A 17,270-nucleotide genomic window follows, 5' to 3' on the forward strand; every position below is an offset into this window, starting at 1 on the left:
TTTACAACTAGTTCCACTTAATCATTAAATTCTGTCTCTTCATTGAGGCTACGTGATGTTTACACTGAGTCATATATTCAAAGCCATGACCATCTTTTATGGCTGCACCATTCAATCAAATGGAAATACTGCAGATATCCTGTGCATCATTTAAAAACACTTATACAGTGCCAGTCACATTCTCTCATTCTCTCGAATGAGAGAATGCGTCCAAACGTGTATGTGTGTGTATGTATATATAAACTATGACTGATATAATTATTGATGTCAGACAAAAAGTTTTGACCCATTTGTAATAAAGTGAAATGATAGTTGGCCACTGTTGGCCTGACTTACTGTTCATTTTTGTGAAGATAATCTTCAGAGGAGTTGTTGCAGTGTTTGTATTGAACATCAATCAGTCACTGTTGCCTGTGGAATACAGTATGTCAGCATGATTTTGATCTCCCTTTGCATCATGTTGCAGTGGTTGTGACTGATATTGAGTCACCACCGATCCTGAGAAGATATCTGCGTGGCTACTGTACTATAAGTTGATTCTGTTATTTTGTCTAATCCCCTGTAGACAGAATTGAAGGTCAAGATCAGAGATTGTTATGAGATTACTGCCTGGAGCATGTCCTATTTTACTTAACCCTTGGTCATTTCTCTTGAGAACGTATCACAAATACAAAGGAGATCTGAAAAATGAATGCAGACATGAAAATGATACATGAACTCATATTAATATCACAAAAAGAGAAGGACAATTCTATAGAGAAAAGTGACATAGACAGAGAAATACAAACGTGAGAGATAAGAGACAAAAGGGGAAAAAAGGCAAGGAAAAAAGGAGGTGAGAGAAGATCTGGAAATGAGACGTGGCTCAAAACAAAGACAGGCATCAATTAAAATGGCCAAATATTTGCTAGAGTGTATCACACTTTACTTAGCATGGTTACAGTGTTTGGAGGATTAGGTGGTTTCTTCCAGGCATGAGACAAACTCATTATGTTGATTCATCTGCATTCAACACAGGCTTCAGCTGATGTAGGCTGAGATGAAATTGGAAAAACAGAAAACAGAACTATTTCTCAATAGTTTGACTGTCAGTTCTAGAAAAATGAACACTTAAATGCTTTCTATACTATAATTTGTTCAATATTTTTGAATACAGCGTTAACATTACGATAATACATTTTTGAATAATTTTCAATGGCAATCTTTGCCAATTTGATACTTTGATCATTTTCAAATATATGAATATATTTTTCTTAAAGGGGACCTATTATGCTTTTCCTTATTTTCAGTCATATATATAATGTTACAATGTCGAATGTTCAATTTAAACATGGCCAATGTGTCAAATAATAAGGTAAACGTATGTAGAAGTAATCCTTATGAGCAAAAAGCACCAGCTTCAGACTGCTCTGAATGCTCGGTTTCCAAAGGTTTTTTCTACTTTCAGCTTGAGTCGACGTCAGCTCATGACGGATTTTTTTATACGGTCATCTGCTCCACACACAGCAGGTGAGTTCACTGCTCCGCTCCACTAACATTATGGGGTTTTTTCCATTGTTTTGGGGGTAGTCACATTGAGCCATGACTGAGGTGTGCTGGTTGTCTGCAGCTCTTCATCAAACATCATCATCACTGTGGCTGTTTCTGCTTGTACTATTCGTCCCTGCATTATTTTTAACTGATCCGCTGAGAAAAGAACTCCAAATATCTCCATATGTTGTTGTGTCGACTGGTTTTTAGTGCCGCTAACGAAGCTCAGCTAGTTTGATGAGGAACATGTTTCATTTCCCGTAAATTCTTCACAATAAAAGTCTCCTGTTATTTAGTCATTTAAAATCTTTTAATATAAAGCAGTAAAGCAGGAAATATTGGGTTTGCATTGGCGGTAACTTCACACGACTCTGATGTGGCTGCGGCTATGGAATCATCATGAGCTTGTGAAATGGTTTGTGAATGTGTAATAAAGTTTTGCAGCTGTAGAAATATTTTGTGCATGTGTGAAAAAGTTTTGTGCACATATAATTTGCACATGTTTAAAAAAGTTTCTGTAATGGAAATGGAAGCTACATCCTCATACAGATGAAACTGTGCTTTCTGTGACACTGGATATCAGACTCTCCACAACAGCCATTTGGGATGACAAGTGTATGAGCTGGACCAAGAGTTCAACACTGCCATACAAATACTATGTCTGGCAAGTCAGCTATTACCACACTTCTACCGGGCCGTCAGATTGTAGAAACACCCACAGGGATGAATTCACCATCAGCTCTACCTGTGGCAAGAAACAGAATATGATTAAAATGCAAAGCAATCGCAGTACAGAAAATATAATCAACTTCCTGCAAATTTACTGGCTTACTGTTAACACCAATGTTACCTAAGCTAAAAGCTAACACTAACTTTATCTTAGTAAACAAGTCAATATGAACCTGATACTATCTTCAAATTTACAATGAAGCTTCTGTAATCCCACAGACTGTCCTAAATCCACAAAATTATAAATACAAAGAAGAGGGCCAGCGTTCAGGTCTATCTATGTGTAGTTACAGTACAGCTTGAAAAGTTCCATGCCAGCATTGATGTTGCTACTTTAGTAACGCTATTGGATGTTTGCTAACATCCGTTTGCTACATTACTATTCTATTCTGGGTACATTAAGCAGCCTTCCTGACCTTGGAAATATGCATTTGGACAACTGCGTTGCGAACAGCGAACTAACAGCAAGATAAATACACAACACATTAAATGTTTACCATTTTTATCTACAGCATCCTCAAGTACAATTAAACCCAGCCGGGTCAGGGGAGAGCCCGCACCATTGTCCATCTTTCAAGACCTGTAGGGGGAAGAACACAATCGAACCATCTGCCGTCTGATTGGACAGATTGACTCTATGTTTGACCAGTCGGATTTAGTTGTAAAAACAGGGTCAAAATTCGTACTTGTAACTTGTAGTTATAACTTCAGTGTTGCATACACAGCTAGGAAATTTGTGTGTCTGTCTCTCAGACTTTGTGAAACCTCACTGCTGAAAATATTCCTGCAAAAATTTTAATTACACATACACAAAATATTTCTACAGCTACAGAAACTTTTTTAAACATGTGTTATTCATGTTGTTCACATTGTCCACTCTCATATTTCAGATCGGATTTCGGCTCGAACATGTATGGATGTATTTGAGAAGTTGAAACTTTGAGTAAAGAACGAGAAACATTAGTGAAATCCTGCTACTATAGTTTGTTTCATGGTTTGTTGATGTAGGCGCCAGAGCCCGTGGAAGTCTTGAGGGGCAGCTTCTGAGAGCTGGCTGATCAGAATAAAGTGGGCTCATCAGGAGGGGGCCTTAAAGAGACAGGAGCTACACCAGCCTGTTTTAGACAGAGGCTGAAGTGAGGGGCTGCATAAAGAGCCATATTGGATAAATAGGGAGTTTTTTGAACTGTAAATCATACATAATCCAGTAAAGCCCCAGATTAAAAATATAGACCTGTAAATGTACATGATATGTCTCCTTTAACAAAATCTGTATTTATCAATGGAATCATTTTGGACCAATGAACAGTCCAAAAACAGTGGTGCAGCACTGAAATGAGAAATGAGGAGTTCTCTGCAACTAAAGAAAGTGCCACTGAAGTGCAAAAAAAAGTGCAAACATAAGCAGCACTAAATAAAACTTGTGTTGAGGATCAATGCTAGCTGTTAGCATACAGTGATCAGCCATGCCCTCCATTCTCTGAGGTTCTTGAGGTTACAATTGCTCCTTCACAAACACATCAGCAAAAACCTGCACAAACCTGAACCTGCACTTTCAAATAACGGCATTATTTCACCCATACTGGCAGAACTTTTTCCTGTTTTAAGAAAAATAATTGTCAAAGGCTGAATTTGCAACCTAATGTCTTGTTAAGACTTTCTGTCATGTGTGAGGAAAAAAGGTAGAAGTTGTTTACAAGAGAGCTGAATCAGCTTAATGAGTCGACAGCTGTCACCCAATCAGAGAAAATCAGCTCGAAAGCTGAGATTGAAACCCTTCACATGGTTTGAAATTTATTTCATGGTGTGTCATCATATCCCTAATTAACATTTCACCTCAGAACCCGCATCTCTGCTAATGAGCATTTCTGCCACACATTAAATCTCAATCACAAGGGGTATCTCCAACACACACACACACACACACACACACACACACACACACACACACACACCAAGCACATACCAAACACACAGACACAAAGACATGACTGCTGCTGCTTAGTCAACATCTGCACATGTAAACAAAGCACTATATTAGACCCAATGGGATAAACAATCTGATTTGTCATCACTAACAGCCTCCATCAGTGCCCCCCTCCTCACCACCACCACCACCAGTACCAGCCCCACCACGGCAGCACAGAGTGGGAAGTTATCTGCCATCTCCCCACCCCCTCTTTAAACCTGCAGCTGCAGCAGCAGACACTCTAGAGGGCAGTGTTGCTCTCAGATTGAAGCAGAGGAACCAGCTGCAGTGTCTTCCCAGGGCCTCCCTGGTTAGAGGAAGGAGGTTCTCTTCCTCTTTTGTTTCCCAGTTGCTGCAGGATGGGACCCCCGCCAGCCTCCCTCTGAAACACTGAATGAAAAAACTGTGTGGCAGAGCAGACAGATCACAAATCTGCAGATCTGGCATGGTTCACTTACTGAGTGTTATGGCTACAGCTATACAGCAATTACGGCCCGGGCCAGTCAATGGAGGAGCATTTTATTTCCTCTCGGGGTGTCGTATGGGGTAAAGGCATAGGCACGCTAGGTCTCACTGTCATGTTGCTGCTTTACATAGAAATGAAAGATGAAGAAGAAATCCTGCTGTGTTCAGGCACAGGGAGGCAAACTTTAAACATGTCCAGCCAGCCGAGTGTATTCAAACTATGAATTATGTATGGTGTATTCTCTGAGATGTCCTTTTTCCCTGAGGTGCCTGTTTTTGTTACGGCATCAGAATAGATAACCTTATCTGTAGCAGACTGTGATGCCTGTGCAGACTGCAAAAAGGTCACCAAATACAACCACACTTCCATATGGATGGATGGATTGTTGAGGTCTACTCTGGTGCATTTTTGAAGGGAAAGAGAGAAAAAAATCTGGATCTCTGAGTACTATGAAGTAAGAGGGCCATAAGGGAATAATCTAGATTTTGAGGGTCTTTAAGTGTGTATTCTGGATTCATGAGGACTATAAAGATCCTGCATGTGAAGGTTAATGTAAACATTTACTCTGGATTTTAAAGTCCTATAAAAGATTTAGTGTTTATTCAAAAGGACCATAATGGTGTATCTTGGATCCTGCAGGAGAGGTGTGTTACATATATCCAGATTTTTGACAATTTGTAAACATTCATTCTAGATTTTGGACACAAAGCAATGAATGTGGATTTTGTTTCCTGCAGAAAATTTTTAAAGGTCTTTTCTAGATTTGGGGGTCCTAAAAAAGGTGTATTAGTCCACAAGAATCATAAAGTTGAATTTTGGATTCTGGAAGGAAACTGGGTTGCATTTATCTAAACTCCTGACAAACGTGTATTCTTGATTTTAGGAGCGAATGAGGGAATGAAGGTGTATTTTGAATTCATGAAGGAATATAGAGGTTTGTTTCATTTCCTGGATTATGGTTGAGGTGCATTTACCTGGATCCCATGAAATTTAAAAACAATCTTGATTCCTAGATTACTTAAGGATCCTGAAGGGTGTAAAGATGTATTGCTTCTGGAGTTTATCTGGATTCTTGACAATTCATAAACATTTATTCCAGATTTTGTGAGACAATAAAGCAATGAAGATGTTGGACTGTGTTAAAGGATCTATTCTGAACTTTGGGGTCATAAAGAGATGAATTGTTTGGTACGTTTGGATTGAATTTGCGAGAGCTGGGGTGTATTTACTGTATAATATCTAGGAGGTGTAATTATTGGATTCTGGAGAACTGGACAGGTGTAATGCAGATTTTGAAATCATCTAAATGTTTAATCTAGATCCATTAAAAAGATTAAAGCAGATGTTGAATTCTTGAGGAAAGCAGGGGTTAATTTTGGATACTGACTATGATGGTGTATTTTAGATTTTGAAAGGTTATAAAGGTTCATTCTGGATCAATGACGACTGTAGAGATCCTGATTACTGAACAGATGTGTCTATTCCAGATTTTGGGGGCTTTGAGGATCCACAGAGGTCAGCTATGGATCCTGGTGTGCTATCAAAGTGGAATTATCAGGATCCTGGAGGAGGGTTTCAGAGGAGTTTAGAGCCCTCAAAATCAGCCGTACATTCTGGATCCATGAGAACTGTGAAAACATCTTAAATTCTTGAGGAATGTGATGGTTTTCTTTCCTAAAGTGCTGTCTATATGTAATAATGAGGATTCTGGAGCACTGTAGAGGTGGATTCTAGATTTTGGAGCCCTCTAAATGTGTATTCTAGATCCATGAGAACTATAAATGTGTATTTTATATTCTTTGGGAAAATAAAGAGGTTATTTCTGGATCATGAATGGCTATCAGGATACTGTAGGGAGATAAATTCGATGACCCCAGGGACTATAGAAATATTCTTTATTGGCTTTGGAGCCTTCTACAATTGTATTCTGGGTCCATTAAATGAAGGTAACGGTTCAGGTTCAAGAGAAGCATATTTTAGTATTGAGATGCATCAATCGTGGATCTCAGACACATGTGCATATACTGCATATCTGCATTCTTGAGGAATATATGGGTTTTTCACTGAATGCAGAATGATGTTGGGGGTGTAAGAGGGTTTGGCTGGGCTGGGCTACTCTCATGTGATGGATCTGTAATTTACAATCAATCTTGTGCGTGACCTATCAGGCCTGTCACTCTCCAGATTCGCTGAGTTGTAAATCAAGTTCTGCCAGGTCACAGATCCCACACTGAAAAAAATGTCTATGCCTGCATCTGAGCAAGTCATTTTTACTGAACGGTGAGTCTGAAACTCTGATTTATTGGAAAAACATTCAGAGAGTTTCGGAAGGTGGACATTTTTTCCAGCATCAACTCCCTCTGACATGTAATGACAAATACATCCCTCAGTGTCACTCCTGTCTAATCTGTATTCTAATACTTCACAAGGATAGGAAGAGGTCAAGGTTGACTTGAAAGCATGCACTATGAAATATTGACTGTGATAATAAAATATTCTAATTTGAAGCATCAGTCATGTTGGGCCAGATGTGTTGAAGACCGCGGGTGCACAAAACAACAAACATCAGCAAGAAGCGTGGTAAGTATAATCACTCACCGCCCATAACAAACTGACTGCTGTGTGCTTCCTGCGTCGGACATGTGAGAGGAGATTTAATCTTTCTCCCTGGAGCGACCCCTCCCCTGTGACTGCTAAGGTCACGGGTGCAAAATCAGGCACAGAACCACTGCCATCGACCTATAAAGAAAAATACAAACCGCTGTCCTCACAGAGTTCGAGAGAAAGAAAATCCAAAAAATGCAAACAGCACAGTGTTGGGATCAGAAGTCATCTTTGGAGCTGCACCATAATACAATATTTGCTATAATAATTGGCCAAGTAGCTCTGTGTTACCCTCAAAAGTTGAAGTAATAACACTCAATCAAAAGTCCTCAAATAAACAGCCCTGTTTGCCGAGCACTGACCCTCGCTCTCCGTCTGGAACATTTCCAGGTTATTCTATCTACCAAGCTTATTTTTCAAAGTGTGAGAAATGATTCGGTTTTCTCAAAGGGACTGAGGCGTTCCCTCTGCTTAGGGAGTTATGACCTTCTGCCACGGTGGATTCATTACAGTGTTATACAACTGCCAGCTCTTGTTAATGTGAGAATATGTATGGCTTAATTCCTGCACAGCCATGATACCCAACTCACTATGTTGTGACTCTGCAGAAGAATGCTGAGGCTCTGTTTGATGGGATGTTATGTTTAAGCGTCAAGTTGAGCTTCACCAGACTTTCACACCAAACGTGCAGAGTGACGTTTGCGCAAAGCAAGGTCATTATTTCCAATGGAAAGTGCAGCTACTCTCTCCTGAGCTAACACTATCACCAGACAAGAACATTGATGTTGGAAGATTCTGTAAATACCATGGATTACACTCAGAAACATTTTACATCCAATGCCAGCGTTTTTAAATCTCTCACTTTCAGCAAAAATAAATAAATAAATCAATATTTAAATCCAGTCCAGTATGAAATTCAGATGTGCCACAGGCCCATCCAACTCAGACCTCCACACCCTTACATTCCGCTTTGCTACATAAAGGACATACTACTTCCTGCATTTGCAGTGAATGTTGACATTGTATGCAAAAAGTGAGGTGCGGAACAGGCCAATATGGACATAATTTGTAGGGATACTGGGCTGCCTGAGCTGTTGTGGGAGCTGTTGTGGGGACCTTAGTGGCGCATGCTTACCTGAATTTTTGCCAGGGTTTGCAGCCAAAGTTTGACTGACCGGCTTCCAGAGACATGCTGGCATTGACAGGAGGCTGAATTTTTGAACATGCCGATGTTACTGTAGAGAAAAATATAAGAGTTAATTTTGTGCTTCTCTGAATTCTCACACTAACAATTATACTCTTAGAACATACCAGGACTTCAGTAAGAAAACTCATGTATGGCAAAAAAATATGGGGAAACAACCCTAGTAAGCTGCTTTGTAGGAAAGACAGTTATTGCTCTTCATGCATTCTACTGCACAAAAGCTATGTGTTCTTGTGTGTTTGGTGTGAAAGACAGGCCTGGATGACATTGTCATTTGTTGCTTGATCTGTTTGTTCAACAAAATTTGGGACAAAGGACAAACTTGTCCCAACAACTACTGGTCAGACTGACATGAAACTTATTGGGTTTCATGATCTCAAGAGGATGATGATAGATGACATTTTATCAAAGACCTTTTTGTCAAGAATTTTACTTTATTTTTAATGTCCACAAAGTCCACCTGGACCTTTCACGTGTAGCTCAAAGAACAAACATGCTGACTGCATGTGTGAACATGTCTGCCATGTAAACACCCTATTTCCATGACATGAGCTTTCCATAACCTGACCTTTCAAGAACCTGTAATGTTGTATTCACATTATTGAAAAACAGGTTGTGCACCTCCTGTATTATTGTGTATGTGATGTGCTGCGACAGTCCTGTGCCGATGTTTGCAATGTGCAGAGCAGAGCAGGAGTACGCCAAAAGTTTGAATTTGTACATGTTCATATTGTAGCCTAATAGGTCTTTGAAAAAGTAACATTGTGGGGTAATCACAGCAGATAAGGAGAACTTATACAACTTGTGAATAGTTAGGAACTAATGTTAAGTTTTCTCTTGCACAGTCTCCCCAAGAACCCTGTAAGCGACAGAAAGGCTTCCCTGCAGGGTCAAAAATTGTACAGTTAAGAGTACAGAGGAAACAAAATCAGAACCACTGATAATGCTGCACATTCAGTTGGGGGTTGTTAAGTTGTTAGGAAAAATTATGCTACATTTGGTACCATGCATGTTTTAGAGTACTTCAGGACCTTGAGAATTGGGTCTAAAGTGTATCTTTGCAATTTCCAAATCCAAATTCTTTCCAAATGTGGAAATTAATAACTTAAGGAATACATGCACAATTTATGGTCCTATAGGCAACAAAAAGTCAACATTAATTTTTAATTTATCAGTCACTTTTATACTCTTTGAACCTCTGTGCTAGCCAGGCAGTTTGTTTTGCCCCCCATGTGCAGATCTCCAGAGGTGACAGGCTGTAAAATATGGTTAGTCCAGTGCTGACATTATTACAGAATGCCTACAAAAGTGCAATTTATGGAACCATTATTCAATTAATTATGTTTTGATACAAGGCCAGTTTCCATCAACCTGCTGCGATGGGCCTGCCCGCCTCTTGCCTCTCAGCTCTCCCGTTTATTCAACACTGGTTTTGTGCACGAGCAGCACAAATTATACGTAACTATAATTCATCAGGGATGGGACACATTTTTCCATTCGCTCTCAGTCCAAATGGAAAATCCATACACATTTAACTCATATTAATATAAAAAAAACATATCTTTTTCAGACAAGGTCATGTGTAATAAATTCCAGTCTGAGTTGAATGATTAAATCTCATCACACACTCAAAGCTTGTTTTTCAGTTTCAAAGATGGAGTTGGAAAAAGGTCTTAATAACAGAACTGTCCAATACTGAGCCAAACTCCAGCTTTGATCACGTAGACTCGAACAGCTGAGATTTAAGACATCCATACATATAACATGGACTAGTTCGCCATTACTTGATGCAGTCTTTACAAAATACGCTTGAACATTCTTGTCAATACACTGATTCACAGTACAGTACAACCAGCTGATGTGTAGCACTGTCCAGAGGCCCTTGCAGTTTGCAGTCTATACACTGGGGCATGATCAACACATACACAGCTGTTTCTTGTTATAAGCCCTCAGTCTCTGAACAAACATTAACCCTGTTTTATGATATGAACCATAATAAGAAATTGAGCTTCATTCCAAAATAAGGTATCTCTCATTTGAAAAAGTACCACTTGCAGTTACACAGTAACTACCAAACAAATCAGTGACCCTGATGGCATGTTACACCCCCAACCCCTAACCCTAGTAGTCACCCATGTAGTAAAGTGGGTATGTCATGTAGATACTGTGAGTAGATAGATAGACCTAAGTATCATTTTTAGCCGTGTTAGCTGCATGGCTCTAGGGATAGTAATGTCGGTTGGTTGGTCAGTGGATTCACCACTTTGGTCCAGACTGAAATACTGAACTACTGGAATGACCGCCATGTAATTTGCCCTCCTCAGGATACATTGTAATCATTTGGGTGTTCCCCTGACTTTTCATTTAGTGCCATCATCACAATTCCAAATTTGTCTAATTCTTTGATTTATGCAAAACTAATGAAATTCCCACCAGCCTTAGCTGTATAGCAGCAAATGTTAGTATGCCAGCACATGAAACTAAGATGGTTACCCTGGTAAACATTAGCTTTCGTAGCATGCTAATGTAAGCATTTAGCTCAATGCACAGCCTCAAATGGCTTGCATGGTGGTAGACTGTTTGTACAAATTAAACAGATGAGATATAACATGTTGACTAGAGAGCTTTAGAGGTGTTGGTAGGCAAATCTGAGTTTCAGACTGAGTAAGGCACCGATTACCGTGAGAAGGCACCAGTACATGTCTAATCTATGTTGGCTCATAAGATCATGCAAATTCAGGGCTCGCCAGGAGAAAATGATAAGGGATCAGCTCATAGAACACATGAACATGAAAAAAGTAAGAGAAAAGCTGTTGCTCCAACCAGATAATCTCACACTTTCAAGGGCTCTCCAGTTGGCATTCCGAGTTGAATCTGCTGCAGATTGTGCTGCTCATCTGAAACCGCTGGATCTTTGCCAGGGCTACCTCCAAGTTTACCTACACCCCAGCAGTCGTTGCAACCTCTTTGCCCTCATCACTCATTCTGGGGTTTTCCGCTACAAGTGCATGGCGTCTGGGTTGAGCTCTGCCCCCAGCTGTTTCCCAGAAAATACTCGCAGGGATCCTAGGGCTTACCATTTTTCTGGATCACATAGTGGTCCATGGCCCCACCCTTGAGGTCCATGACACATGACTCCTCAGGGTGATGGAGGCAGTGGCCAAACACCACCTTACGGTGAGAAATGTGTGTTTGCAGCACCTGCTATTGAGTATGTGGGTTTCCATCTCCCGGCCGAGTGCATCTCCCCACTCCATTCCAACACAGGAGCAATCCACAGACTACCAGAACCCACATCTGCTGCTAATGTCGCCTCTTTCCTGAGCATGACAGCATACTACCTCCACTTCCCTCCACATTACTCAGCCACCACTGCACCCTTGCGTCACCTTCTGAAGAAAGATGAACCCTGGGTTTAGATAATTGAGTGCTCAGTAGCCATGCGCCTCCTGAAGACTCAGTTCACCTCTCCACCTATCCTTGCCCAATTCAATCTGGCCAGTGCCACCATCGTCACAAGTGATGCTTCTGCTGTGGCCGTGGGGGCTGTCCTCTCCCAAATACAGGATGGAGTGGAACGTCCCATCGCTTTTGCCTCAAGGGCCCTTAGTCCTACAGAGCAATGCTACTAAGTGGGAGGGAGGGAGGCCTTAGTGTGTATATGAGATGTGAGAGGTATCATTTGTATCTGTATAAACAGATACAAACAACTTCCAACTCCAGCTTACACCTGGACAAGACAACATTGTGGGAGATCTGCTATCTCACTCCATCCCCAGTCCAGCAGCGACTCTTGACAGTGATCGAACAGAGCATGAGCTAGTGCAACTCCTTCATTCTCCACTGCAGACAGCCATCTCTGCCTCTGTAGAGTGACATCGCCCCACAAGCACACAGGCAATAGCTCAGGACCTCAGGCTCTGCCTGCTGCATGGATGGACACTGCAGCAGCCCAAATCCCCCAGGCTCCACCTGTAGAAGACAGGGAACCGCCACGGGCGCCTAAGCGGGAGCCCCGCCCAGTGCATACTCAAGCTAGGCCCAGACACTTGAATGATTTTGTGTATCACACTTGAGTTTTTTTGGTGGGGAGTTATATCTATGGACAGGGGTTCGAACAGTCACATGATGTAAGATTGCATTGTTGAAATGTGACTATTAAAACACATGTTAATAGTTGTCAGCCATAACAATGTGCCTTCTGACAGTTCACATGTATGAGGTTTGTACGGTAACAGAGAAGAAAAAGTCACCTATGTTGTTACATTAAGAGTTGTACTGCTCGTCCTTTCTAACCATAACATACTGATTTGCCTCTTTTTGACTTACATATAAATCTCATGCTAAGGACATGCTACTGCAGCTTTCATAACCAACAATCACTGTGGCACAGCGTCTTAATCAAATAATACCATGGCCAAATGACATCACCACCATGAAGCACTTGAGATTAGATGGTATGAAGGACTCCTGCTTCACCAGTTCATATGTTCAGAGGCCCTGTAATAAGATTATTTTAAACGTGTGCACAGATAAACTGGATCCTCGCACGACTCCTTGCAGGAAGTTATTATCCTGAACTGAGGTGCAGAGAGCACGAGAGAGGGACAGTGGTGATTAGCCCAGATTTAACGCCATATCCTTACTGTCCACATCTGAACGCTAATCGCCCCACCAGGGGGAAGGTGAAGGGAGGACAAGCTGCTCAACAAAATGAACCCAACGAATGCTAGTGCTCCACAGACAGGAAGAGTAGGAGGCAACAACTGTAATCAGTCAAGGCCCCTGTGGAATAGATGATGGTGCAGCTGGGCCCGGGCTTTGTAAGTTGCACTGTTGTGTAGCAGGGACAACAGAGATGTGGTCTATTTAGAAAATCCTTGGAATCACAGTCATTACAGTCTTTTTCAAGACACACACCAGCCTCACTCTTAATGGAACAGAGCTCCTTTAAGGCTGTATGAAGTCCTGTTAGTAGCTTCTAGAGGAGGCCATGTTCATTACACACAGTGAAAAGACAGAAGTTTTCAACACAGGGCCGACAACATATGAGATGACTTAGTTATAGTTAAAGATGCAGTGATATTTTATAGTAACAAAGGCGCAAATGTGAAAGGAGCCGACGAACCCACAGAGACTTATCTCCCAACTCTGCAGTTCTCTTTGGACAGTCAAAGTAACTAACTTTGTCTGTCCGTTAGTGACAGGAGTTTTGGAAACCAAAACATAGCTAAATAGATACTGACTAAACAAATGCGTATGTTACTCCGTGTCTGCTGGTTGTTAAATAAGCATACCCATAAGTTATACTCCTTTGATGTGTTCAGACTAAATGTAAAGCACTAATTTAACCACTGCAGTGTTTTTGCAGTTTCTTTTCCTAAACAGCCCATGTACTGAGTGCAAAGACATTATCTATAGATAGTGTGTTTATATGACAACTCTAACTGATTTCACAACCGACCAGAAAGCTACTCTTACTGTTGTGATCCTCCATTTCCTTTCTTTTCCTCTGGTTTCTGCATGTTTATGAAGTGGAGTCATACAGCCTCAGGATAAATGTAACTTTTTCAGCTAAAGTTGAAACATTTTGAACTCACATGGATGGCCTCAATGAGCACTAGAGCAAATTCACATCTATTTATAGAGTAACCTAATACCTACTTGGGTGTGGTCAGAATAGGTGTATATCCTCACCTAACAGTGATGTCACGAGGTCCAGCAGTACAACTGTACATCATTAAAGCAGAGAATTTTAAGAGGGCGTTAAGTTACACTTAAAGCCCCCTTTTTCTTTTTCTTTGTATGTAACCACACCACATCTGAAATGTGCTGTTTTCAGTCTGAACACTTTTAGAACCTTAGCGGGGATAAATGCTGTGGTGTGCCTGAGATAAATTAGTTTGTATGAAGTATCGTCCAAACACCCCTCAAAAAAGCAAAAGTGTCAGCTGTTCCACATTGTCACACTCAACGGTTGTGTGAAAAGTCTGCTGTTATAAAGAGAGGAGAGAAGTGATAATCATAACGATGCACACTTACTGTGCAGAGAGTCTCTCCTCAAAAGCGTTGATGGTGTTACACTTGTGTACATTTAAGCTACTCAAGTTGTTTCTGCAATTCTGGCATCAGAATGGTGTGGGAGGAGGGATTTTCAGATGCTGTTAAGATTATCTGAGAAACAATTGTTGGCAAGTGTTGTTGTTAGCATACTGATGCCTTAAAGACTGTACTGAAGATGTGGGTTGAGGAAAGCCCATAAGTGGACTGCAAAGCAGGTGCTTATACAAGTGGATCTGTTTTGCTTTATGGTTGTATTATAGAGAAGATCAAGCAGTCACCAAAAACATTAGTATATGTATTCTGGGCATTATGAGTGTCCACAGCAAATTTAATGGAAATGAGGCCAGTGTTTTTTTTTAGGAAACCTTATCATGGACCAAAACATTAATCAAGATGATATTTTGACATGAAAATGGTGCTTGAAGAGAGGAATTCTGCAAGCAAGGCATTTGCAGATACATTCTGAAACAAATTACATGGCAAGAAGAGTATCTGTTGTGTATGATCTGAGTACAACCCTCAGTGCATTCAGTGATACAACATAATTACTCTTCACAGTACAGTATCACGGGTGTCTTTCAGGATTCTTGGCAGGAAATCCTCCCAACCACCCCCAGCTCTCTTCTTCGCTGTGTCCTTCCACAGACTTGATTGTACAGTAAGTGGCAGTTGGTGCAGCAACTGCAGTGTGCCGGAGTGCTAATGCCAGGACCCCACATGAATAATGGGAACCCTGTGCAGTGGCCCAGCTGCTCCTGTTGGGCCCCAGCGAAGCCAAAGCCAAACAGCAGGCCCCTCACACTCTGCACTGATAACACACTCTGTCATCATCCAGCCACACAGGAACGCAGCCAATCATAACTGACCACAGCGTGTGGTGATATCTCAGACCCCTGCCCATCTGCTTCCTGGCCTGTTTGACCTTGGAGGTCACTCAGACAACGGATGTAAGGCCAAGGATGAGGCCAGTTGCTTTGAGTAGATGACCTCTAAGTGAAAGATAGAGCCCTGCTTAGCTCTATGTGACCTGCAGTCAGAAAAGAATAGAACAAATACAAAAGTCTCCTTGAACTTTGTAGGTAAACTCTTTTCTTTTACAACCGGGGTCAATTCTAAAGTTTATGCACAATAAATTCAATATATACAAAACAATATTTTTTTCTATCAAACACATTATGTATAGTAGACACAACCACAACCAGAATCTTACTCTAAAGTGTGCTGCCCAACCTTAAATAATAATTCCGGTTTAATGCAACATGGGTCTTACTGTCATAGCTGTGAGTATAGCTTCTATCAGTTATGATTACATTGTACTCAGCAAAGTAATTGCTTTGATCTGGGATCTGAAGGAGCAAGAAACCCGAAAACTGCATTCATGGTTAGCTACAATAACACAGTAGATCAATGTTCAACCTGAAAATCGGTGTGTAAAGCGTGATGAGTGTTTACAACAGCCAGTTTGGGAAATAAATTTAATATTCATCTTTGTTTAATTTCTGAATAAGTTTGGCTAACCTGTTGGTTTTTTGTTTAACCTGTCTGATAGTTTGACTGCTTATAATCATGTGCTATCTGACTTATTTTTTAACAACGCTGCCATGTGTTATTATTATCTGTTTGAATGATGACCAAAACTACAAAAGTAAGATCCAAATTGTAATAAAGTTTAAAGATGCGCTTATTTTTTGGCCACTTGGAAGCAGCAGAACAAGGTATAAACACACTGTTGACATATTATCACTGTATAAAGTTGTTATGTTGAATTTAGTGAACAGTTACAGAGATAAAGCAACATTAACATTCACTTGAAGTCATGTTTCTGTCTGATATTCACTCTCCTTTTAGCTCTGTGTTGGCCTCCACCAACTACTGAAGAAAATATTTGTCTCTTTACCTGCTGAACGCTCCTCAGCATTCAGCAGGTAAAGAGACATCAGCTAGTTGTGAACTTTCTCTGCTGTTTGGTGCTGTTGGGTAGTGTACAGAGGATTTATTAAAGCTTTTCCTGTGAAAACAGCTGCCTGCTGCTTCTGGAAATGAGGTTGATGAGAGCAGGGACTGAACCAAAATCACAAAGCTGCAGGCCTTAAAATCAAAACAATGAGATGAAAAACACAAAAAAGTTCAAGATCTCAAGGGAAATGTTGAGTGTTAATGCTTTGTTGGTTTTGGCACTACATGTCCCCCCTCTATCATATTAAACATAGTCATTTGATCTTTTCTTAATGTAAAATATTGATGAGTGCAACAGTAAGTTACCTTAATAAAATGTTAATCCTCATGTAAATATCTAAAACGATATTAGCTGTAAACTGACCTTTTCACATAAGCATTCAAAGTAAAATACACTGTTCAGACTACTGTAAACTACTCCAGTTCCTCCTAGTAGGAAATAACGGTAACATGTATATGATAGACTTTGGTCTGATGATAACTTAAAGTCACAATTATAACGTTTACATAATTATTCATTATTAATTTTACAAATGTAATTGTATGTAGCTCTGCAAACCCTTGGTTTCCATTCATTTTGTATTACAGTTACCTTCCTTCCTTTCTCTTGTTTATCATTAATAATAATCATATGCTGAAAGCATGCAAATAATACATTGTACATGATATAACTTACTGTATATCACCATATATACCTTTAGTGCTATTCATAGAGGCAAAGCCACAAACTGAATGAGCAGACTGATCAT

Source organism: Thunnus thynnus, chromosome 18 (assembly GCF_963924715.1).
Source record: "Thunnus thynnus chromosome 18, fThuThy2.1, whole genome shotgun sequence".
Taxonomy (NCBI): domain Eukaryota; kingdom Metazoa; phylum Chordata; class Actinopteri; order Scombriformes; family Scombridae; genus Thunnus; species Thunnus thynnus.